At 37.2% G+C, this 25,111-nt stretch overlaps 1 protein-coding gene and 1 long non-coding RNA gene across 8 annotated transcripts in view; one reads left to right on the top strand and one right to left on the bottom strand.

The window, feature by feature from the left end:
* COX7B2 (cytochrome c oxidase subunit 7B2) overlaps positions 1-16,102 on the bottom strand; it is a 125,254-nt gene extending 109,152 nt beyond the window's left edge. For 5 of the 7 annotated variants that reach the window (XM_023638146.2, XM_023638144.2, XM_014738586.3 and 2 more), the window contains exon 1: positions 15,607-15,865. The gene's annotated coding sequence lies outside the window, so the exon portion shown is untranslated. Of the gene's footprint in view, positions 1-15,606 lie in introns of all 7 variants that reach the window. The other 2 variants (XR_011437139.1, XR_011437138.1) reach the window with 1 other exon arrangement.
* Positions 15,876-25,111, top strand: part of LOC111772913 (uncharacterized) — a 48,887-nt gene continuing 39,651 nt past the window's right edge. Inside the window, exons 1-2 of the long non-coding RNA XR_011437140.1 lie at positions 15,876-16,061; positions 20,836-20,987. This is a non-coding gene — a long non-coding RNA (uncharacterized lncRNA). The remainder of the gene's footprint in view (positions 16,062-20,835; positions 20,988-25,111) is intronic.

Genomic DNA, 25,111 nt, shown 5'->3' with positions numbered 1-25,111 from the left:
GGAGCACAATGGGAGTAGCAAAGTGGCGTCCCTTAGAAGGTGCCACAAGAGCTCAGTGCTTTCCTTGGAGGTAAAGACTTTGGTATCTCAAAGGGGTACCTTCAGGTAATAAGACACTGCATTCCACCAAGATTTCAATGAATTCCTTTAGGATTCTAGGAAAGAAGCTGCATTTAAATCCTAGTCTATTTTCAGCTTGTTAATGCCAATTTAAGAATTTAAGTATTTTTTTTAAATAATAGGTTTCAAATCACAAAAGTAACATATAACAAGTCAAGTAACAGTGATGGACAGGTTCCTATGTTTCTAAAGATGACAGACGATTATATTTCTTCTTGAATAATTATACTGCAATGCTATATCTTCCCTATTTGTCTCTTGTTTATACTTCCTCCAATTCCCAATTCTATCTCTTCCCCTAATCTTCCACCCTAGATACCACCAATGCCACAAAGCAAGCATCAAAAGATATCTTTAAGGTAAGTAGGCAGCCACTTATCTATACTTTCAGGTGTTCCTATAATGATCATGTATTAATTAAACAAACCCAGGAAGAAAGACTCACTTGGTAGAACGAGTTAAACCACGCTTATCAAAAGTTTCCACATTTTCATCACCCACTCTGCTTATTATCCACGTTCTCTCTGGCTAGGACTTGACATCCTCTTTGTTAGGTCTGGCCTTGGATCTGAAAGTGTGCTTCCATCAGAGACCTGACACCTGCTCCCTGGACTTAGGTTCTGTCACTAATAGTCTTAGCATTCAACTATTCCCCATATCCACCAGGCCTGACGCCACAGTACTCCTTGACTCTTCTTCAAGTCAGGGACACTCTCACACATTTTAACTCTTATTTTCACTGATTGAATTCTGTTTTCCAGTGTTGCTCTGGTGTGTCTGAGCTGGCTGCCATGGGCACTACCTCTCAGAGAGACTAGGTAGGTATGACAAAAAGAACAAATGTACATTCTAGCACAGGATAACGGTAATACGGAAGGAGTGAAGTCTAATTTCAGGTGAAATGAATACCTTCTGAGGAGTAGTTCATAATGAGAACAGAAAGTTAAATTCCTTCATCTTTTTTATCAAGATTATTTAGGAGGGAACAAAGGGCTCTGAACACAAATAGCACTCAACAAATATTGTTGGCTTACCCCAACCATGTAAACACATACATATACCCACACACACTAAATTCAAACTGATAGGAAATACATCAAAACGTTAACATGGTTGTTTCTGAGAAGCGGAATTTTGAAAACTTACTTTTTTTCTTTTTTCTACAATTGTTGTTTTTCCCATGTTTCCTCATTAATCTAGTCTGTGTTACTTTTATTATGAGGGGAAAACATGATTTATACAAAGGAATAAATGCCAGCAGCATGAATACTAAGAGATTCACCTAAGCATTGAAACTTCTAACCTGAACAGCCAGCTGGGCCCAGCTCAGGAAATAATGGATCTAGCTGAAGGCAGTAGGACAGCTGACTTAAGCCCCCACTAAGAAGAATCTGGAATGAGTCCTGAAGCTTTATGTGACCCTGGTGTGCCTGAGTAGAAAAGCAGTCTAAGTCTAGGCCTTCCTTAGTACGTGCCATGTTTTCATAATCACAAGGATTTGGCTTCTGTTCTAGTACAGAGCAGTAGCGAAAGCTAGGTCTGGCAACTGGCTGGCAACTATAATGGATTTGAGTAAGGACAGACTGCCTTTACCTATCCTGACAGAAAGAGTGCTGCTCTAAAGCAAGTGGAGTCCCTAGAACATTAATGATGCCTTGTTCATTCATTCTCTAAATATGTCCTCAGTGCTCACCCTATGCCAGGACTCTGGGCATATAAAAGAGGACAAATCAGACCACGTGTCTTCCCACATAGAGCTTACATTCTACTGGGAGGCACAGGCAATCAACAAAGATACAAAGAAAAATAAAGCAGGGGAAGAGTGCTACTTCGAGCAGGACGGGCAGTGAAGTTTTTTCTGACATCACAACACTTACAAAGAGACTGAAAGAAGTAGAAGAGCAAACCCTGCAGACATTTAGATGAAGATCCTCCTGGACAGAGGAAAGAACAAGTGTGAAAACTCTTAGGGAGAGTCCTTCCAGTGCTGAGTAGAAGGCAGCTGGGGAATAGTGAGTACGGAGAGAAACTAGTTAGTCTGGAGTCAGAAGATGTCAGGCCTTTGAGCCACAGTAAGGATTTTTTATTTTATTGAGTGTGATAGAAAATCATTATAGAATTTTATTCAAAGGATAATAGCATATTTATATTTTAAATAGGTCTTTCTAACAGTGCATGAAGTATAGCTAAATGGAGGAAAAAGTAGACACAAGTGGTAAGAGGATATAGCAAGGTTGCAGGCTAGAGATGATGGTGGATTGAATAAACGTGGTGACAAAGAAATGGAAAGAGGTGGTCAGATTCAGAATAAATTTTAAAAGTGCAAAACCAGCAGTTTGGCTAATGTGGGATGTGAAAGTAAGAGTGACATCAGGAGTAATGCCAAAATTTTTGACCTGAGGAACCAGATGTTACCATACACTTGAAGGGGAATACTATGGGAGAAACAGATTTGGTAGAGAAAAATCAAGAATTCAAGTTTAGATATGTTGGGTTTAGGTAGATAGTTTGATATGGGCCTGAAGTTCAGGGGCAAGATTCAGGCCAGAGAGAGGACCTGGGGAAACTTCAGTGTAAGGATGGTAATTAAAAATCACCTGAAAGTGAATGTATCTGAAGAAGAGAAGAGGTCCAGGGACAGAGTCCTGGGATGCTTCAACATTTAAGGTTAGAAAGAGGAAGAGGATCCAGCAGAGAGGACTGAAAGGGAGCAGCAATGAGACAAAGAGGAGATGAGAAGAAAGATGCCCCCAAAAGCAAGTGAACAAAATGTCTAAGAGACCACTCTTTGAATACCACAATCATGTAAAGTTTCCTTGTCTTGTCTCTGACCTTGGAGCCCTGGAGAAAAGACATGAGTTTACATCAAATTTAAGTCTTCCCCACCCCTTTAAATCTATATAGTAGACTAACGAATACCGGGCCATTCCACTATGCGTTAGTTTGTTAAGCTCTGAGCCCACTCTTGCTTCTTTCCCTTCTCCTCCAGCCTGTGGCACTAGGGAATGACACTGGATTCAGCACAAGCTGAAGAGACCACAGATTTTTCAGGGTAACACATCCTGAAAGCCAAGCTTGATTGTGAACACTGTAAAACCAAATTAAATTGCAGGCATGTTATTCTGATGCAGTGAAGAGAAAATGAGTCTCAGATGTAAGTAGGTTTCTTTTGTTCCAGTTCTATGCAATGGACCTCTTACGTATTCATTTATTTTTTTATTCTTTCACCCTATTCAGTTAAATTTATTTTTAGCTATTGTTGTGCATCCTTCAGGAGAGGCAAATACTAAGGAGTATAATCAACTACAACCCAGAGGTTCCAAAGACTAGCCTACTTAATGCATCACTGACAAATGAAAGTACACCTTGCCTCCCACAAGAGTCAAGGACTCCCTTTTGCTAACTTCAGTAGCTTGTGAGTCTTCCTGACTTTGATATTAACTGCAGGGACTACTGATATCACTCTTATGGATTATGGTATAGACTAAAAAGAAAAGAAAAGCAATATCACACATGTTTATCAGACTTCACTGATATTTTTGACAATGTTAGTGGGACAAGTCCATCAGGAATGTCACATGAGTTAACAAAGGTAGACAGTCTAAGTGCACATCTTTTAAATCACTGTCATGTATCTTTATCTCTATTATCCATGATGGAATTTATGATGCATCTTATGAGATGTGTTTACTGGCTTGGCTATGATACAAGAACTGAAGCACACAAGGACACGCACTCTTTGCATCTGAGTTTCTCTGGGGACTTGCCATCAGTTTATATGGAAGGTAGAGCTTAGTGCACCTCAAGAGGTGATTTACTCCGCGGGGCCTGACTCCCTTACCCAGAATCTTGGGCTTCTTCCCCATATCAATTTCCATTATCAGAAAAAAATGACTCATAAGAAGGAGAGAAAATCAAAGTAGCCCCAAAATCTTCAGAAAATAAGGACCAGCATAGGTCATTGTATCCCCAGACCACAAGCTATTTTGGTAAAGTTTTTTGTCGTTGTCATGGAAATAATTTTTTTATGGACAAATAAGGCTGAGGAATGTCTAAATTTTATTTTTCTGAACTTTGTCGTATTGTCATCTTTAATGTGTAATCATAAATATTTACTTTCTTACCTAAATTTATATATGTAGTTTTGTATTTTTTTTAAAAAGGGCCCCCCAAATTGCACAAACTCCAAGTTGTACCAAACCCTGATCTTCCTGAGGGAGAATTATTCATTAAAATCAAATAGCTGGGAAATGATGAAAAGTGGACTTAAAGCTAGTTGGTCTCAAAGAGTTCTTTCTCTAGCCCCATTACCACCTTCACCATTTCAACCTCAGCAAGAACGAATTTTGTCTCCTCCTGAGAATAAATAATTTTGGAGAGGAGAGAAAACTGACAAGGCTTCTGAAGAAGGCGATATTATTAGGCACACAGTGGGGCTAGGGCCCTTAAAGATAAACCATTTCTACTTCACAATTTTGCTTAGACTTGTGCCACTGGCCTCCTGTTATAGTACTGGCTAAAAAGAATTATTTATTGAGTACACAGGAGTACAAACTTTTATTTTGTCTTTACCCTTTCATTTCTATAAATTTGACTGTGGTTTCACAATCGACATGCCCATGAGATTGTTGATGGGGGAAAAGGAAAATGTGCAGTACATTCTTTGTTTATGGAAATCTCTATCTCAGAGGTACCGACCTACTTTTACTTTCAGATGTCTTTTCTTAATGTGGTGGTTGTGCTATTGGTAAAGCACCCAATGGCAACTTCATGACTTGCACACCCAATAAATGCAATAAATAATTAAAGCTAACACTAAGCATGCTAATAAGTCTGCAGGATTGTTTCCTAAAACAGTTACACCAGTAATGTACAAAGGTTACAACAGGCAGATAAGCAAGCCAATCACATTTGAGATGTGATCATTTTTCTGGAAGATTCACAGTTGCTCTGCTATTAAAGCTAGTGAGAAAACTTTCCTCTGGGGACCATTTTCCTGGTTCATTTTGTACCATGCTAGCACTAACAAAATAAGAAAAAAATGGACTAAAAGCACAGTTTCTACAATAGGAGTAAACCTCGACACACCTAATACACAGTTTTGGGCAATTGTAGTTTTTGCCAATAGCAAGCAACAGGCACGTTTTGCTGTTATTCACGCAGCTCAGCTGATATGAGCAGACAGAATTGAAAGAGAAGGAGAATGTGCTTTATCATCTGTAGCAGAATTTCAGTTTTCTCTTTCAAGTACAGTTGAACGCATTTTCTTTGCAACCCAAAGACAGAAGATCTTGATTACTGTTGCAAGAATAATCTCAGCCTTTGTGTGAAGAAGATAGGGAAAATAAATAGTCTCTCTGGGTGATGTGTCAGCTTGTGAACTTACAAAACAAGATATATTCTTGGAGGTAGAGAAATTAAATTAAGGTGAAACAGTAGACCCATTAAAATGACAATTGAAGGCTTATTTTGTAGGCCATGGCTGGCTTCCCAATTGTCCTTTGTCCTTAGCCTCACCCCAGGGTCACAGACAACAAAACTAGAAACAAACTGGGTCAAGACAGGGGCAACTGTCTGGAAATACAGGTCACTCAGGCTATGGGCCCTGTCATGAACTGCTAGCTCTTTTGTAAAATTAAGATTCCAACTCCCTTCTCCTCTGCCTTCCCCTACCACCACTCTTGTTTCAGGTCTTTAGACAGAAAAGGGGTTGATATCTCTCCAGATTTCATCCAACACCAACTCAGCTGGCTTCTTTCTCCCGATAACAGGCAAATGCTAAGCATTCACCCTCTTGAGTATTAAGAAAAGTTGCATTTCTCTGTGTCACCTTTACTTTATCTCCACTCCACAGACAAACATCACTTGGGTTTCTGCTAAGAAAGAGTAGTAATCTGCCCCCAGAAGTACCAGAAAACACTGATTTAGGGACCAGCCCATTATTGTCCCCTCTCAAGTATTCTGTTTTCTCAGGCACCCTTCAGGATAACGCCTATGGCTGCCAACTCAGTACTGCCTTCCCATCACCACCCATACGCCTACCCCTCCTCCCTCTCCACTGCTCAAATTAAACAGCTCATTCACAATTTATCTGACAAATCATTCTGCAATAATGGGTGACAGTGGTCTAATGTGCAAATTTACATGGATATGAGTTCAGGCCTCCTCATTTCACACCCCCCCACCTTGGGTAATACTTTAAACCAGAAGATTAATGAGGATTTCTCAGACCTCATTTTCTTTTACCTCACATCAAAATGTGACATAGCTAACCACAAGTAGTGTAAGCCCTGACAGTGGCTTTTCTCTTTTTTGTAATGCCAGTGCTGGCTTAAGCATTGATTGTGAGGCATCCACTTCACAGAGGCATCCACTTCAAAGATGGCTAGCTCCAATAAACACAGTACCAGCCACAGGACTAGATAAAGAGCCAGGCCCAGGCTCCTTTGTTTTAGAGATCTTGGTTGATTTTGATAACTGACCATTTTGGCTGCTTATTTTTTTTTTTTTCCTTTTTCTCCCCAAAGCCCCCCGATACATAGTTGTATATTCTTTGTTGTGGGTCCTTCTAGTTGGGGCATGTGGGACGCTGCCTCAGCGTGGTTTGATGAGCAGTGCCATGTCCGTGCCCAGGATTCGAACCAACGAAACACTGGGCCGCCTGCAGCAGAGCGTGCAAACTTAACCACTCGGCCATGGGGCCAGCCCTTGGCTGCTTATTTTTTTTCCCTTCCTGCACTTTTAATTCCTTCTCTTATGTTTCAAATTCAGTAATAAAGAGTGAGCCCTCAAAACCTTAGGTCCCCACCCTAGACCCCAATAAAAGCAGAACTCCAGGCCTGCTCTCTCTCTCTTAATCTCTGTTCCCGTGACCTGGCTGTGTGCCCCAAGGATGCCACGTAATTTCCAAGACTTGTAAATAATAAACTTTTTTTTCAAAGTTTCCTGATGGTCACTGCTGGGAGAATCTTGCAATCATAATAAGAACCACAAGGGCTGGTCCAGCCACAATATTGGTTATTGATAGACTGAGACCAGCATACAACACCACAGGAACTTGACATGGCTATTTCTTCAGCTTCCCCAACTATATTGGCTTTGTTCTCTCACCTTCACCTGTTACTCTTCCTAACCCTCTATGAACTATTCCTCTAAAGTCTACTCTTTGCCCTTATAGCTCAGAAGGCTGACTCTCATCACCTTTAGGTTGGTGAATTCTAAGCCTTTATCTCTTGCCTAGAATTCCAGTAACATATGTTCAATGTCTATATAGGAATTTTTCTCCTGGGTATAGTCATTGGCCAACATTCAAATTTGCATAAAGATTAATTTGCCACTTTCCCTTCCAAATTTATATTCTTTTTTCCAAATCCTGAAGTTACCTCTGAATTACCTCTTTCCTTCCATTCATAAATTAAGTCTAGAAGTGCTGTTGATTTTTCTTTTGAATTCTCTCTTCCAAAAGCCAAAATTAAAGTAGATGTTCTTACTATTTATTACTTAGATTATTCCAGTATTTCCCTTATTGTTCTTCCTGACTCAAGCCTCTCTCCATTCAATTTAACAATAATCAATTTTCCTAAAATATTGTTTTTCATTCTTTCGCTTTCCTGCTTAAAAACTGCGTTGATTCTACATTGTCTGTAGCATCTATCCTAAACTCTTTGTTCTAATTGATGGGTTCATTGCTGGCAGCATATCTCCTTCTGTTCCCTAATCACAGAAATAATCAATGAATCACAGTCTACTGTAAAATTACTCTACTGTAAAATTATGAAGGAAGAGGCTTTCACTTCTTGTTTATCACTGCATTTCGCTATACTTGGAGAAAAAAGTTAACATGTGTTCAAGAAATAGTCTTAGTTCATATTAGTTTACATACCTGATATGCTGTCTTCTTTCTTTGCTTCTCATAAAAAGCAAGGTCCAACTCATGTACCATGTCCTCCACTAAATATTATCAATACTCCAACCTGTACTGATCCTTCTCCTTTTTCTACCACTAGAGTTTTACGATATCCCATACTGTACTTCATCTGAAGTCGCTTTGTCTTTCCAGCTAGATATTACAGTACCCTGTCTATTTTAAAACTGTCATAGTATTAGCTATGAAATGTAAAGAATTTGAATCCTTATAACTAGAATCTAAAAGATGAGTCAAGAAAGGGTAAGTGAATACGAGATTATCTCCTAACTACTCGGTTTAGCTACTAGTAGAGAATAAAGTCTCACTGGCTTAGCAGACATAAAATCCATTTTGATAAAGATCTGAAGGGAATGGAGACCTAAGTGCACTTCAAGGAGGTACGCATGTGTGTGTGTGTGTGTGTGTGTGTGTGTATCTGACATAGATGTATGTGTGTTGAGGTGTACTCTTTCACCAAGAAGGGAAAGTGAGTTCTGAGCTAAACAGTGGCCTTCCATGAGGAAATATAGACTCCTCTCTGCAGATTTCAAGGCTCATGATAGATACAAGCCAAGCAAAATTTCTGCCACAAATTCATTCCCTAAGTGAAACAAATGAATTTAAAAGTAATTTCCATTTTAATGATTCTTTCTGCAACAGGGATATAGGCATTTTTAAGATCTTAAAATAAAAAGCATAATAATTACTACAATAGCTATCATTTGTGGAGTACTTGCTATGCCCCAGGTACAGTATTAACATCTTTATCCAGGAGAAATGACAAAAACTCATGTAATGGATGTGTGGGGAGACAAAACATTCCTGGATTTCTCATTGTTCCTATAAAAAGTCCAAGCCTCCTGTAAAATGGAAATGTATTCACGACATAGTTAGAGAATCTGCTTTGATCCAAAAGGATAATAAAACTTATCTCCCCCAAAGCCAAAAGGTTACATCCTTGAAAAGGTACGTAGGTCTGGGGTGAAAGACTGGGGAGACTATCCTAGGTATTTACATTTCAAGGAGGAATGAGACCCAGGACTTAGAGACATCTCTAGGTCTGAGACGTACAGGGGATCTATATGACTTTTGGGGAGATTTTATTTCCTACCAAAGTGTTATAGACAGGAATCAGACCCATCATGTACCCCAGGAGACTCTTTCAAGAAGGAAGGAAGACAGCTGCTTCCTTATCCCTTAATAAGCAGAGAAAAAGGTGTTTTTTCACATTCTTCATCTATAGACAATTTGGCTACTTGAGTAGAACAGCTGACCTGGCTCTTATTGTGTCACCACAAATGTAAGGCCAAGGGCAGGGGTGGTAGTGCTTTAATTACTAAGAAAAATCTGTCTCTGATACAAAGCACTTCATGTGTGCATTCAGAATAAAATTAATAAAGACGAACATTAAAAACCCAACATAATGTGAATTTCACAGTCTCAGCAGTTCTGAAAACTCAGGTGTACAATATATAACTTACTTTATTTCTACATCTCATTATCATTTCTGCTTCTCATAACTGAGCATAGTACAAAACTCCAATATTGGTTTTTAAATTTAGACTTTCCTGTGATATCTCACCCTGGTTTCAGAAAAGGTATATGTAACATTGAGGCATCAAAGGTGGTATGCATATGATCCTAGCTCACTTTTCTGCAGATATTTTGTGACAATATAGCTTGTCATATATTCCCTCCACATAGACATCAGACACAGATTGCTATTGGAGCATGTATTGGAATAGTGAGGTCCTTGCGGATTTGATTACCGCTTCAGTTACGAAGCATAATCAAGCATCTAAAATTTCAGTTGAATACCCTATTGTCCTTTTCATGGGCTTCCTTCTTGATGGAGGTGGAAAGGTCAATAACTGGCACTCCTACTCAAGTTCTGAACAATTAAGAGATACAAAGAAGTTGGCTTATCAAGAGATCAAAATATTACCTCTGTATCTAATTAAGCACATAGTAGAGTGCAGTTTATCTATTAATGTGTTTTCTATTACTGAATGCAAAATTAAGCAGACTTTCCCAATCAGTCTCAGGAAGATGGTACGGGAAAAGTCCTTCTACCCCTGTAAAATGGAGAGCAGAGCAGCTTTCTGAGGACAGCTCAATCCCAAGAACAGGAGAAGAAGGGGCTCTGAGTTTCTTCTTCTCAATTCAACAATCAAATAACTCCCCAAACTGAACTATTACTTAGGTAGAAATTAGGTTGAGAGGCCAGACGTGTTATGACAATGGATCTTACATATAAAAAGAAGAAACACTGGGAGTGGGGAGGAAGCATTCAATAATCTCTCCCACACACAAATATTCTCCAGCATCCTGTTCTCCTAAACCATGGGCTTAATCATTAAGAGCTGCCAAGCAAGTGGCTTCCTCCCAGGGAAAGGAATCTGCAGTCTATCAAGACATCCTGCTCCCACCTTTATGAGTCACCCACCCCACCTATGACTTTGGGAATCCTTCTGGGACCACTGTTTGGAGTTTAGATGTTTTGAGGCAAGAATCCTCCAAAATAGGTCAAAAATCACATTAAATTAAATTTGTTGTCATTCTATATCTAAAGTTGAAAATTTATTCCCAGTTCTATTTCTTACCCCAAATTATGACTAACATATTATCCAGCATTTCTATCAGAGGTCCTGCAATTAGATCAAATGGCATAAATTCTAACAATAAAATCCTAACATCATTGAAATATCCCAAATTTGAAAATAATCTCCTTAAATTATTAAATTCCCAAGGAGAAGTTAAAGTCCAAAGATTAAATCACCTTTAAAGTCAAATACAAAAAAAATTAAGGTTCAAAGGAATGAAAGTCTATAGTCAAATTCTCATGCCCTTGTGAGCCACAGCTGGAAGACGTTGAAATCAGACTGCCTAGATGAAAGCACAAAACTCATCCTGATGAATTTCTTCTACTTCCTCTAGTCAGAGGCATTCCCAATGCCTCAAATGGGTATAGTTCCTTTAGGGATGCAGAAATTGTATCCTATCAAAGACAAGCTTTTACTAGATACATTTTAAAGAGTCCAAAGAATAGTCATCTGGGAAAAGACAAAGTTGAATCTCTATTATTCTCTGTGACCACTGATAAACTCAAAAGGAATCAGAGATTTAAATATAAAAATGAAAGAAAAATGCAACCATGAAAGTACTAAAAGAAAACACACAAATTCCTTCATAAACTTGAAGAGAAAAATACATTTCTAAATATGATTCAAAACCCATAAAAGAGGGCTGGCCCCATGGCCGAGTGGTTAAGTTCACGTGCTCCACTTTGCCGGCCCGGGGTTGGCTGGTTCAGATGCTGGGCACAGACCTAGCACTGCTCATTGAGCCGTGCTGAGGCGGCATCCCACAAAGAAAAACTAGAAGAATCTACAACCAGGATATACAGCTATGTACTGGGGGGCTTTGGAGAGAAAAAAAGAAAAAGAGGAAGATTGGCAACAGATGTTAGTTCAGGGCCAACCTTCTTCACAAAAAAAAAAAAAAAGAATAAATATTTTTTAAAAACCATAAAAGAAAAAACTGATATATTTTACTACATTAAAAAAAGAGGGAGGGTCAAAAAATAGATGACCCTGAAAAAATATTTGAAATTCACATCACAGGCAGAAGGTCTGTTTCTTTCATATAAAATGCACAGCTAAATATTGAATGGAAATAAAACACTACAAGCTCCCCAGAAAATGGGCAAAGAACATGAGAGTCAGTTCACAGAAAAAGAAATTCAAGTGGCCCTTAAACAAATGGAAAGATATTCAACTCATTCATATCTGATTACTAAACAATAAATACAAATTAAAACAATACTGAAATAACATTTTTCTCCTATTAGACTGGCAAAAATTGAAACATTTCATAATACTGTCTTGATGAGGCTATGATGAAGCAGAACTCTCATGTTGTAAGCAGAATGCAAAACAGTAAAAGACTTACAGAATTTGGCAATATATAAACTACACTACATATGCATTTATCTTTTGATCCAGTAATTCAAATTCTAAGAATTTATACTACAGATATACCTGCCAAAAATGACAAGTATATAAGTTTATTTATTACCACACTATTTCTGATTGCAAAAGAATGGGAATCACCCAAATGTCCATCAACAGGTGACTGTTTAAATAAACTATGACATATTCACATAACAAAATATTAATACCACCCAGCTGTAAAACAGAATGAGAAGCTCTCTACATACGGAAATGGAAATAAATATAACTGATACGCAGTTAAGTAAAAAATTAAGGTGCAGAACAGCGTATAAAGTTTGCTTTCTTTTGTAGAAAAAAGGAAAAATTAAAAATATATATTCATATTTGCATGCATTTGCATTTCAAAAACGACACAGGAGGCATACATAGCATAGGACCTACTAAATAGTTTAGGTACTCTAGCCAGACTGCGTGGGTCTGTCTCTGCCACTTACAAATGAATTAACCTCTTTGAGCCTATCTACAAAACGGGAAATACAGGCATTCTTAGCTCATAGAGTTGATACATGAAATAAATGAGTTAACATTTGCAAAGTACGTAGGATAGTATTGGGCACTTACTAAGTATTACAGAAGTGTACAGAAGTGTTTGTTAAACAAACAACTAAATAAGTGAAACCTACAGGGGGCAGAATAGAGGTAAGATTTGTCAATGTATACTTTTTTGCGTCACTTTAATTTTGAACTATTAGTGTTTTAGTTTGGGATGTATGGTTCAAAAACAATAGTAAAAGAACTCATCAACTTAACAAAACTGGCCCCACACATGAAATTTAAATACAAGCCATTCCCAGATCCTAGAACAGTTATCCCAAAACAAATTGTGTTCTTAGAAACCAGAAATAAATGGCATCCAAAGGAAGAAGAGGACACGGAAACATTCTTGATTTCAGCTTCACCAAGATGCTTGTTGGTTTGCATGAGTAGCATAGATTCCAGAAAACTTCTATCAACACATTAATTCTGACACTATGGATTCACCAAATCTGGGAGCAAAATGCACTCAGCACACTGTTGCCTTTCTCAAAGAATGACATTTGAGACATTTCTGCCTCCCAGACAAGTTTAAAACTGTGCAATCAAGATCACCAGGTTTTTACTTAAAGTACAGTTTTTTCCTCTAGAACATGTTTTTAAAGCCTCTTCATTTCCATTCCCTCCTTGACCCCCCCATTTCTGGAGCTCTGGTACTGTTGGAAGTGGATTCTATCTCACAAAACGGGGCCTACTATCTCCAGTAAGCAGATATTTTCAATCCTATACCACAGAGGCTCTTTCCACTACATCTTGTTGGGGAATTGCTAAGCTGGTGAAACCGGCCTCTTAAGGAGGGTTTCTCTCTTATCCCATTTGTTTCGGCTGGAAAATTACTCTCAACAGATTCCTGAACTGAAGCTGCAAATGATGCTTCTGACGCTGGAGCCCCCACAGGCCCAACGAGAATGAACACCTCATCTATGTCCTCCTTCAGGCACTGTCTTTCATCACTGAATTGGTCAGACCTCGAATAGCATTTTTTCTGCTACATATTTTTCTGCTGCAATGAACTATGTCTCTAGTTTTTATTTTCTTCTATCCTTCTCTTACACCTTTCAGAAAGTTTTAGTTAATTTTTTAACTATTTAATCTGCTTTGGAAGTCGAATTTCTAACTGCTTAACCTGCTTATTAATTTGGTCTCTTCTCCAAAACATACAGGATTATTGCTGTTTGCAGGAAATGAATACTTGCCTTCCATCTTATCTTTTCAAGACATTAGTTTTTCCTAATATATTCCTCTATTTCTTAAACTCTAGAATCTTCTCTACCACTAATGAAGAAATCACTAAATTGTGAGTTTACTAAAATCATCTACCATTTAAATAAATCTTTTCTTCTCCACTTCCCTGGATGGATAATTCCACACGGGAACTTTTCTCCCGTTAGAGCCCCATCTAGCCCATCCAAACTTGGACTTAACTCATCTTCTCACCTGGCTCCTTTCTATAAGCCTCATCTTGCCACGCCTGATCTTGAGTCTTCATTCATGGGCACATTTCTTGAAGGCACAAACCATACTGTACAAATGCACAATGACTATATCATCCTGAAAATCACCTAATGCTACCGTGTGTTCTGCAGACCTTCCTACTCTTCCTCGGCCTTTAAAATGCTGTTCTAATTGCCTTTTACGTCATCCCTTATCCATGACCTCTCAGTAGTTTCCTGACTCTCTTTGAAAGAGCCACTCCTTTCGAGATTTTGCCTCCTTCTCTTTTTGATTAATCTCGGAGCCCGGGTCCCTATTTCAATTTAGTAACAACTAAACAACGTCTCCCTTTTCCAATATTCTGTTGTACAGCATTTAGATTCCCTTGAAGCGCCATTTCCTCTTATAGACGTCTACTTGAACTTCAAATTGTTATTTTCTATGTCATCTTTGTCAAGTCTGTCTCCTAACTTCTCAAGTTTTCTCCTAAGCAAAATCAATTATTAGAACGAGAGCATTCCAAGCACAAGCCTTTTTTTAAAATGTGCTTTCTGAGCCACTGTTTTTGCATTAATTTTATTGAGTTCTCATCCTCAATTTACGAAGAAGGTATATGCTCTTTACAGTAAAGGGCCCCATTCCTTTTTAATTTGATATGCATCAACCTCCTATGTGTGGAATTACAGTTCAAATCTCAGTGATCAAAAGTCATGGTCAGGGGGTATGGAATGATCAAATTCAGAGCCGCTTGAGATCAAGAGGTAGGAGCAACTTTTAAACCTACAGACAAGTCACATGCACTCTTAGATTTGTCCCTCCAATGTTCCCTCTCTTTACTCCGGAGGGAAGTCATAACAATATGGAAAAAGATCAGAATTGAGCAGACTTTCTATGCCACAAACCGAGGCGCGGCACAAAACATTTCCTGCAGGTAGAAACAATTTGAGACCTAAAAGGCTGGTACATGAAAAGACTCTCTCTGTAATCAAACCCTTGTCTCAGACAAGACTATTTGGAAAAAATCATGTCTGCAGAGTTCAAGGTCAAGCAGCGGTAACTATTCGGGTAGGACGAGTTTAATAAGGATGTCTCAGCACTCCTGGTCAGATTTTGCTCCCTGAGCCCCTCAAAGCTTGCCTGTCTTTGCTTACAGCCCAAAGCATGCAAACTTGCCCCTATCAATAGAATCATAAAAAGTTTTGTTTATATAAAAACAGCCACTCTTCTGTGGGCAAAACTGCCAGAAATTGTAACAACCCACTACAGCTGGAAATATGTGGTCGGTGCCTAGTTCAACACTATCAAAGCTGAACAGCTCCCACTCTAGCCATGCCAGAAGTATGCCATAAGTTTTACTCCACAGTTTACAACACAGAATTTCTCTCCTTTTCCTTTTCTCCTTATTCCCACTCTACCTCCTAGATGTTGGGATGTGAGGAGAGTCCAGTAAGTAGCGTCTCTTTTCCCTTGAGAGACGTAAGAGAAGTAAAACAGTAGGAAAACCAAAGTATTGCCTTAAAACTGCTAGAGAGGATATTGAAGACTGTGGCTTATTACCGCAGGCTTATTGATACTGAAGCCTAGAACTGACAGACTTACCAACAATGTCACAGGCAGCACCCAACGGAAGATGGTGCACAGGCAAATCCGTACCTGTCGATTTACAGCCTGGAGGGGCGGAGTAAAATGAGCACTTCCTGTGGGCGGCTCATCTCTGAGAGAAAAGGAAGGGGCGGGTCACGCACAGGCTGACTTTCTCTTTCCAAATTGACCAATCGGATAACTGATTGCCACCGCCGCAGGAGGAAGTAAAGAGACACACGAGCGTTAGGCCTGTGGTTCTAATATGGGTCCCTCCATAGTGAAGGAAACAAGAGCTTTGGGAATAAGTATTCCCGCTCTTCAACTAAATGTGGAGTCTCTCTTTTTGGGAGCTTTCCCTTCCGTGTCACGGCAAACTTTTGGCAAGCTCACTGGCTCTTTCTCTCAGTTACATCTTCATCCCACTTGGTCACAAGGGAAGTTTGAGACTGCTTGTAAGCACAAAGCGAGCTGTAAGTCTCTTGTAGTGTATTTGACCTCTCCTAAGCATGCCAGGTCGTTAATTATGGTAACCGCCTAATATATTGTCCAAACTAGGACCCTTGAAATTGAAAGAGGGCAATAAAATTAAGGTTATAAATTTTTGAGATTTTATATTGGAGACTTAGAAAAGCTGCAATTCAAAATTCATTTTTAAAGTGATATTACTTCTAAAAATTAACGAAATTCAAGCAAACTTTTAAAATGTCTTTATATTGATAATATGAACATTAAAAATAACAGAATGGTAATTCTTGGCACATGTTGATGTGTTTTAAGTCGGGTTTCATCCTTAATTGTCTATAATACTGGATCACTAATATTTTTCTGAAGAATACATGTTCAATATGGTATTATTGTTTTAAATTTTTTCAATTGTCTACAGTCTTCTCAAATATGTATTTTATGGTTGATATATGGGAAATTTTGACACCTTCAATTTACTCTTTACTATAGGCTATATTTTAAATTAAGAAAATAAGCTAAAAAGAGAGATTATACTAAATAGAAAATTTTTTTATATTGAAATATGTAAATTTTTCAGTACAAATATTTTCACATATACCGTCTTTTTACCTCTATTCAGAGAACTATTCTTCAGCAAACATTTGTATGATGCAAAATTCGTAAAATATTTTCCATTGTGTATGATTCTTTTGAAGATTTTGCCAAATTTAGATACTGCAAATTGGAAAACCTGTTAAATTTCATTTTATTTCTCTAAGCATGTGAACTTATTCAATTATAATAGCAGCTCCACAAAAAGATTCTTCACATGGGTTAAAATATTCCAAGGTACAATTATAGAATTTCAAAATTAAAGTTTATATTGTACATCATTTAAAATCCAATTGAGTTTCTTTAGGTTATCCATTGATTTTGTAGGGGTAAATTTTAACTTACCATGTCACAAACTTTTTTTCAAAAACTGCAATCTGAAAAATCTTCAAAATATGAATTTCATTAGCACAACAATTTTTGAATTGTTTGATTAAAAATTCCTAGAGGCCAGCCCCACGGCCTAGCGGTTAAGTTCAGCGCACTCCACTTTGGCGGCCTGGGTTCAGTTCCTGGGCACAGACCTACACCACTTGTCAGCAGCCATGCTGTGGCGGTGACCCACATACGAAATAGAGGAAGATTAGCATGGATGTTAGCTCTGGGAAAATCTTCCTCAGCAAGAAAAAAAAAGAAAATTATAAATGGTTTTTAACACAATGCAACAAGATTTTATAAATTTTGTTTATAAAAAGTTCAGTATCTTTGTAGACCATTTAAATTCATTTACAAAATGTATTTTTAAAGAATCAAATATTTCTAAAATCCTACTTAGGAGCAACAAAGACAGAAAATATGTGGTATTATGTTTGAATTTTTTTTTGGTACTCACTTCTAGTTTTATCACAAAAGTTTTGTAGTTGTATAAATAAAAGATATATAAAAATATTTGTGATTTTGCTGACTACAGTTATATGTCAGTTACAGTTTGGATACATTTATGAATTACATGCAACCCCATCCAATTCCAAGGATATAATTATTCCATACATTTCTCAATTTAATAATAGTTTTTATTTTTTACTATGACCTTGTGCTCTGCCTAATTTAAGTTCATATTATACTGTAAATAATTTTATTTTTATACAGTTCTTTTAACTAAATATAGACCAACTTTCGCAATAATAGCAAATCTTTTACTTTTGAATTTTCAAGTTTTAATTTGACTCCATGAATTGGACAGACAAAAAAAACATTGGAAATTATTTAACTGTTTTCTATTTGAGACATCTGATAACAATGATATAAAACCACCTAACAGCCAACATGTCTCAACATACACACTAGAAAACTTGGGATTAAAAATAAGAAAAATTATTTACATGAGTAGTCATTTATTCTAATGGAAAACTTCTATTTCACAGTGTTGTGTATACATGTACTTTCTGCAGGCATATGTTAATTTCTTATCTTCCAGTACATTCTTCATAAAATAACTACTAACCTTTGAAGTACGTGCTTAGAAGGAGATTCTTCTGCAGTCTTCTATGTCTTCCGGTTTTCAGAGTGATGACACTAATATTCTCATGGTAGATGATAAATATTGACATATATTTTGTCCATTTTACATATTATCTATCAACTTTCTTGCAAATAGAAATTTAATATTTAAAATCTCATTAAGCATGCACTTTCCTTTCTTTAAGCTCATTGCTCCTGAAAAGGTTCATTGCAAAATTAAAAGAACTTTTACTAAATAATAAAATACTTATATATTTATAACGCACAGTAAATGACAGAACTGTAACAAGAACATTCAGACTACTATGTATGAGCTCAAGTACAGTATGAGTTTATCTCAGTTGCCCAGGCAGATTTTGTGTACCCTTGTCTATAATGTTCCACTGAGCCCACCTTTTGGCATGTTAGGTCTGGAGGCCTCCCGCATCTCAAAGTTCTGGACATGGACAAGGCCACAGTTGAATGATAGCCCAAGTGGACGGCAAGAAGTACAGCATCAAATATTTTGCCTACCACCACCTAAGTCTGGAAAGAGTTAGCGTTCCTAGCTGTCCTGAGCTAGTAGGGTCCCAGACCACCTTGCTTTATAGTGGATGTCTTGTATAATATTCTTTTCTTTCTTTTTCTTTTTTTTGCTTGAGGAAGATTAGCCCTGAGCTAACATCTGTGCCAATCTTCCTCTATTTTGTATGTAGGTTTCTGCCACAACATGGCTTCACAAGTGGTGCATGTCTGTGCCCGGGATCTGAACCCATGCACCCCAGACTGCTCAAGTGGAGTGTGCCAGACTTTACCACTATGCCATGGGGCCAGCCCCATAATGTTCTTAATAGAAAGATGTTGGTTATGTTGGGTCTGGAATGATCAGTATTAGAGACAATCTGTTGTTCATTGTCTTTTAGGTTTGACCACATGTTAACACGTGTTTTGTTTACTACACACATTTCACACATTTCTAAATGAGAGCATGGCAGAAAACAGAAGTATAAAGTCAAGATCTAACAAATCCATCCAGACTTATTTTATTGCAAACATGAATACGAATTTTTCAACAAAAATTTAAAATCTGGGACAAATGCTCTATTGGACAAGATGTCAGGAAATAGTGCATACATTCTTTTGTGTGACATGCTTCTGTGAGCCTGACACCTTCAGAATTCGCCAGACAAGAAGTGGAAGTGAGTCCCCTCTGAGAAGATCTTCACTAACCCAACTGCATGTATCTTGTTTGCTTCTCTTCCTTTGTGGTTACTTCTAACTGTGTGTATTTTGTTTTGTTCATTCACAGAGATTAATCTCAGAAATGAGAAGGAGCACACTGTGCTTGCATCTCTTCGTTTCCCATAACTCTGTCTTTTCCATCTCTGAATACCAACCATCCCACCCACTTCTCAGTTTAGATCCCATTCAGAAATTGAAGATGGGGGGAGGGGGTGATTGGAACTCTCTAAAGAAGATTTTGTCAATTGTCAGATTGATTCTTTTTTGTGTGATGGAATATGAGGAAAAATTAAACTAGAGAGCTAGGAGGAAAGCAGTAAGGGTAAGAAGATGAGAGGTAGGTGGTATAGTCTCAGGGAGGCTTCTATGGAAATTTTTGGAGTTAGGGATCTGGAAGTAACTGTGAAATATGGGGAAATGGATGGGACATAAAAGGAGATTTTAAGAAGTGTGTGTTTGTATTATATATATATATATATATATATATATATATATATATATATGCACTTCATGGTGTTTAAGAAGTCCAAGTTAAAAATTTATTTACTTGGAAATTGATTTTTAATTGCTGTGCTATGATTCTATGACCACCATACTGTAACCCTATGATTTCATTAGGATAAAAAAATAGAACAACCAGTGGAATTTAGGAGAAAATTTCATAGAATAATATGACCTGACCAAGTAATGGTTCAAGTCTAAAGTAATTATCTAGCTATCCTGGCACTTGTAAGACGTGTTTAATCTATGATACCAGGCTACACAGCCATACAGCTTGACTACCCACATGATTTTGTGAGAGACTTTGCTGCATGCTTCCTGGAAAGTTTTTATTTTTAACAGTTTGCAGGTTATTTGACAGAACTGACATCTCCATTTATTTAGAAGTGAACCGTTTGTTTATATAGACTGTCTAAATTTGTGAAACTGCACCTCGAAAAATAAAGCTTTCCTTGTTTCAAACTGCCACTTAATTGACTTAGTTGCCAGCCCACTATCAGGTCTGGAGTCAATTAGTTAAATAAAGGGACAGTTAAAAAGACGGTGTAATATCAGCAGAGGGGTATAATATCTTCAGTCATAATTCCGAAGCTCAGAGTCCCTTTACTTAGTTATGCTGCTATTTTCTGCTAAGATTTAGGAAGAATCCACTCTGCTCTGGTAATTTTTTTCCATGGAACCTGAATGACCTCTAATTTTATACCCTGCTGAGAGAAACATATGTGACCCCGTTCTCTCACAGTCTTGTTTCATGTGTTATAAATGTAGAGATATGTAACCTCTATGGATTTTGTTGAAGGATAAATGATTCTTCCTCTATATCCTCTTTTCTGGGTTGGTGTTTGACTATTAGGTAGTGCCAGTGCACACAACAGCACACAAATGACACAGATCAAAGGGAAATAATAGCTTGTATTATTTTTCATAGGCTGAAATTCTGTACTGATTATAAAGCTAACTATTCAACGACCACTTTTTTTTGTTTTTTTATATCTCAACGTGAAGAATCTAGAGCCAACATATCTAAACTCCAGAGAGGTTTTCAACTGCCAAGAAGGCATGAGTGTTGATATTCACTAAATAGGCCACTGAAGAATGTCAATATATGTGACAGATTAAAGATGGCTACAATTCTTTGATACTCTTCTCATTGAGAGGTAAGGTCTGTGTCCCTTCTCCTTGAATCTGAGTGGACTCATAACCTACTTTGACCTATAGAATATGGCACAAGTTCCAATATTTGTGCCAGTTTGTAGAAAGGGCATTAGTAGACTTGCCACTTCCGCCTCCTATGTCTTGGAATGCTTGATCTGGGGAAAGTTAGCTGCCCTGTAAGCAAGCTAACTAATGAGACTGCCATGCCATGAGAAAGCCCAAGGTAGACACACACAGACAGAGATCCTCAAATAGCTACCACGATTGCAGCCCTCTCAATCCAGGCATCAGGCCTGTGAATGAGAAAACATTCCTATGACTCCGTCCTCACCTACTATTTGACTGCAACTGCATAAGAGATGCCAAAGGAGAACCACTCAGATGAGCCAACAGAACAATGAAAAAAAAATTGTTTTAATACTCAACATTTATTGAGCACTTAAGTATGTGCCAGGTACTTTTCAAAACATATTCACATGAATCAACTCATTTAAGTATCAAAACCACTCAAGTAATTATCCTTATTTGACTAAGGAGGAAACTGAGCAGCAATGAGATTAAATAATGTTTAAAGTCACACACTATTAAGTGATAGATGACTCTAGAGGCCCTGGACCACCACTGTGCTAACCTACCTCTAGGAAGTAAGTGAGGCACTATACTGTCATCTTACATCTCTCAGTTCATAGGCCCCATTTACAATATTGTGTGTGTGTGTGTGTTTGCCTGCATAATAATTTATGCCAACATCCATTAAACTCATCAAGTATATTTTCAGCTTCATCATATCAGATGGCAAAATGTACATATACTATTGACAGTATAAAAAAGATTAAATTTGATAGTAAAATCAATATCATTAATAAAGAATATATCTATATCATATACATATAATTCAATTACTTATATAGTACCACACATGCTTCTTCCCTCAAAAGAGAAAAACAAAGAAATACTAATTCTTGAATGAGAATCACTCGTATGTAATCTCCCGGCATACAATGTTGCCAGCACAAATCATGTAGCGTTAAGAGTGGTCTGTTCTTGAAAGTTTTATAGGCAGGAGTAGTTCGGAATTCCCAAAGAGGGAGTCATGTTAATACAAGGAATATACAAATCACTTTTTAAATTAAAAGTGTTAATTCTGCTTTTATACACCTTATATCCTCAGTGTTTCTACCCTTACTCTATTTTTATAATTTCCATAGCTTCTTTTCTATCTTTAACTTATTTTTACATTATAATACAAAGATCAATTTGTACTCTAAGGAAGCCATTTCTTGCCAATCAGGCTTCTGGTAGGAGAAATGACTGATTTAGTTTTGTTATATGCACAAAACCAGCAACATTCCATACAAGTAAGGAGATCAGCAGCAACAACTGGATTGTGCCCCCAGCAGTATCATACTAAACATTTGTGTTTCTGTGCCAAAAATTCAGGAATAAGACCAACAAGCTTAAATATACATCACATTATATTAATTGAAAAAGTCTTCTCATCTGTCCTCTCCAATATCAACTTATTTGCTGTGGCCCAAGGTGAACTTTTAATTGTACAAAATTTGAAAATTGATCTAGAAATAGTGGAAAGGCATCCTTGCTTTGTAAAACATTTCATTTTATTCTACTCCTCGCCAACTTTAAAAACCATTCTGGAACTTCTTTCAAAATATTCCTTACCACTGTTTCTAATCTTTCTCACCCTCTTATCTCCTTGATACCATCTTTTTCTTCTTACTTTCACTACAGGAATGAGTTTGGTATGTGCTAGGATGCCATAAACAATGCACTAATATGCTTACTGAAATAAAGTTTTCATAGAACAATAGTATAATGTCTGTTCTACTTGTGAAACCAGTGGAACCAAGTCTATCCCACGATTACTTATCAGAACATTTATTTCAAAACAATTTGTATTTTCTGAGCAAGGCATGTTTCATAAGTCAAAGCATAATTATTGTCAAAGAATCACAAATTTATTTGGGCACTAAGTAGCAAACAAAAATTCTCAGAGGGTATAAAGAGAAGAGTGTGAAGCTCTCTATATATTCTCTTACCAAGTGGCAGGTGAGGGAAAGTCATGAAGAGTAAAGTTATATTTATTACTTAACAAAAATATACAATCTTACAACAGCTTTGAAATGGACACATTCGAATGCCCCTCCAATTGCTATCAAGTATATGATGTCAACATTATAATTATAGAGCCATGGTAATACCGTTAGTTGAGAGCATTAAAAATGGTTGTTTTGGTCATAGTACACAATCTTAAATTAGAATTGTATGAAGTAATTTGTTTTGCCTGCCTCTTTTAAAGAATTAAATATTATTTTATCAAAATGTATAACTAAAGTGAAAGCTGTTGTTGCCATACTGTCCTCTTTGGCAATCAACTAAATCTCAAATTATCCAATAACCTAAACCTACAAATTTCCAAGCACTATGCTAGGATCCTCAGTTTGTCATCAGACAATGGGCGTATTGATTTTAATCTTGTTAAACTTATAAGATAAAATTGTGAACTTATGATCAGGGAGCATAGCCTCCATTCATCCTTTATCTAAATAAAAACCAGATATGTTACCAAATAATCATAATTTCACATAAAAGATACTACAAAAGAGATACAGGGAAAGTGAGAAAATGCCATGAATTAATTCTTCTAAGAATCAGAGATGGCCTCAGTGAATGGGGATATTAGTCTGTGATTTATAGGAGGTTGTCAGTAAGACAAGAGCAGGAGAAAGGCAATTGAGGCAAAGGATTTTTCTTGGAAAGGCACTAAGGTATGGTCATGCAGAATATGTTCGGAGAATTTCCTAGTCTTGGGTGGCTAGATCATAGAATAGGTGGAAGGAGAGGATGAAGGTGACATTAGAATTGGATTGTGTTGGGCCAAAACGTCATACTAAGGAATTCACATTTTATCCCAAAGTAATGGAAAACCAAAAGAAACTCTAAAGCAAGTATGAAATGAACACATATATTCTGACATCGGCATGTAGAACAGGTGAGGCTGGAGAGACAGGATCAAGGAGCCAGAAATAAGGCCACCACTTGAACAGAAATGAGAGGAGTAATTGTGTAATGGAAAATGGATTACATATCACTCAAACTTTATGATGAATGCCAGCATTTTAGATCTGCTCTTTGAGAGATGTATTTGAATAATTCAGTTAGCGTAGTCTCTACAGGGCATTTTCAATTCTGTGTATGGTTTATTCTTAGAGTGGCCAGAAGGTATTATTCTATTCACAATGCAACCTTTTCCAAAATAAAGAGCAATGGCTTTTTCCCTCACATTTGCTTTTCTGCTAAAAGAAACATTAGACCTAGTTTTACTTATGAGTGAAAAATATATTGTTCTCATTTATGGAGGAGTATTACATATTATATGATGTATTGGTTAGAAAATTACGCACTTGAAAATATACAAAAATAGAATGATGCCTTTACCCTTTCCATTTTGCATGCAAGAAAGGAAGGGATTTTTGTTCTCTTCTCTCCATGGCACCGTAGAAACACCATAAACTGTGAGGGAAGGAGTTTTGACACCGTACTACATTATGTTTACACTGAGGAGAGAGTAGGCAAAATGCAGGAATCCAAAGTCAAGGAAGAAATAGAAATGTATCAGATTGTTGGAGTAACATGTCAATTGAGATATCTCCTTCTGTTAAGAGTACACATGTATCAATCTGTTTAGTTTTCAACTGATAAATGCACATGGGGCATCATGAAAATAATATTATTCCACATGCAGATTTAAGGATCTTACTTAATAAATGATGCCTGTGATTAGCATTTATCTTAATGCTAATGATACAGATTTATGAATCTATTTGCCTAGACTACCGAATTGATGAATGTTACCCTGAAGAGTTTTCAAATGAGAACATAATCCAAACCAATGTTAAATAGATAACATTATTTTGCATTCTCCAGAATAAAATGAGAGGGATAGCATTTAAGAACACACATGATAGATGCATATTTGACACCAAGAAAATATACTAGAGTATAATAGTCAGAATTTTATGTAATTTTTCTTGTGAGAGAGATTAATTATCAGAATGCACAGAGGAAGATAAATACAGATTAGGTAATGTTGTAAACAAATTCACAA

Source organism: Equus caballus, chromosome 3 (genome assembly GCF_041296265.1).
Source record: "Equus caballus isolate H_3958 breed thoroughbred chromosome 3, TB-T2T, whole genome shotgun sequence".
Taxonomy (NCBI): Eukaryota; Metazoa; Chordata; class Mammalia; order Perissodactyla; family Equidae; genus Equus; species Equus caballus.
Note: the sequence above shows the minus strand (reverse complement) of the source record. Positions and strands in the feature narration are given on the sequence as shown.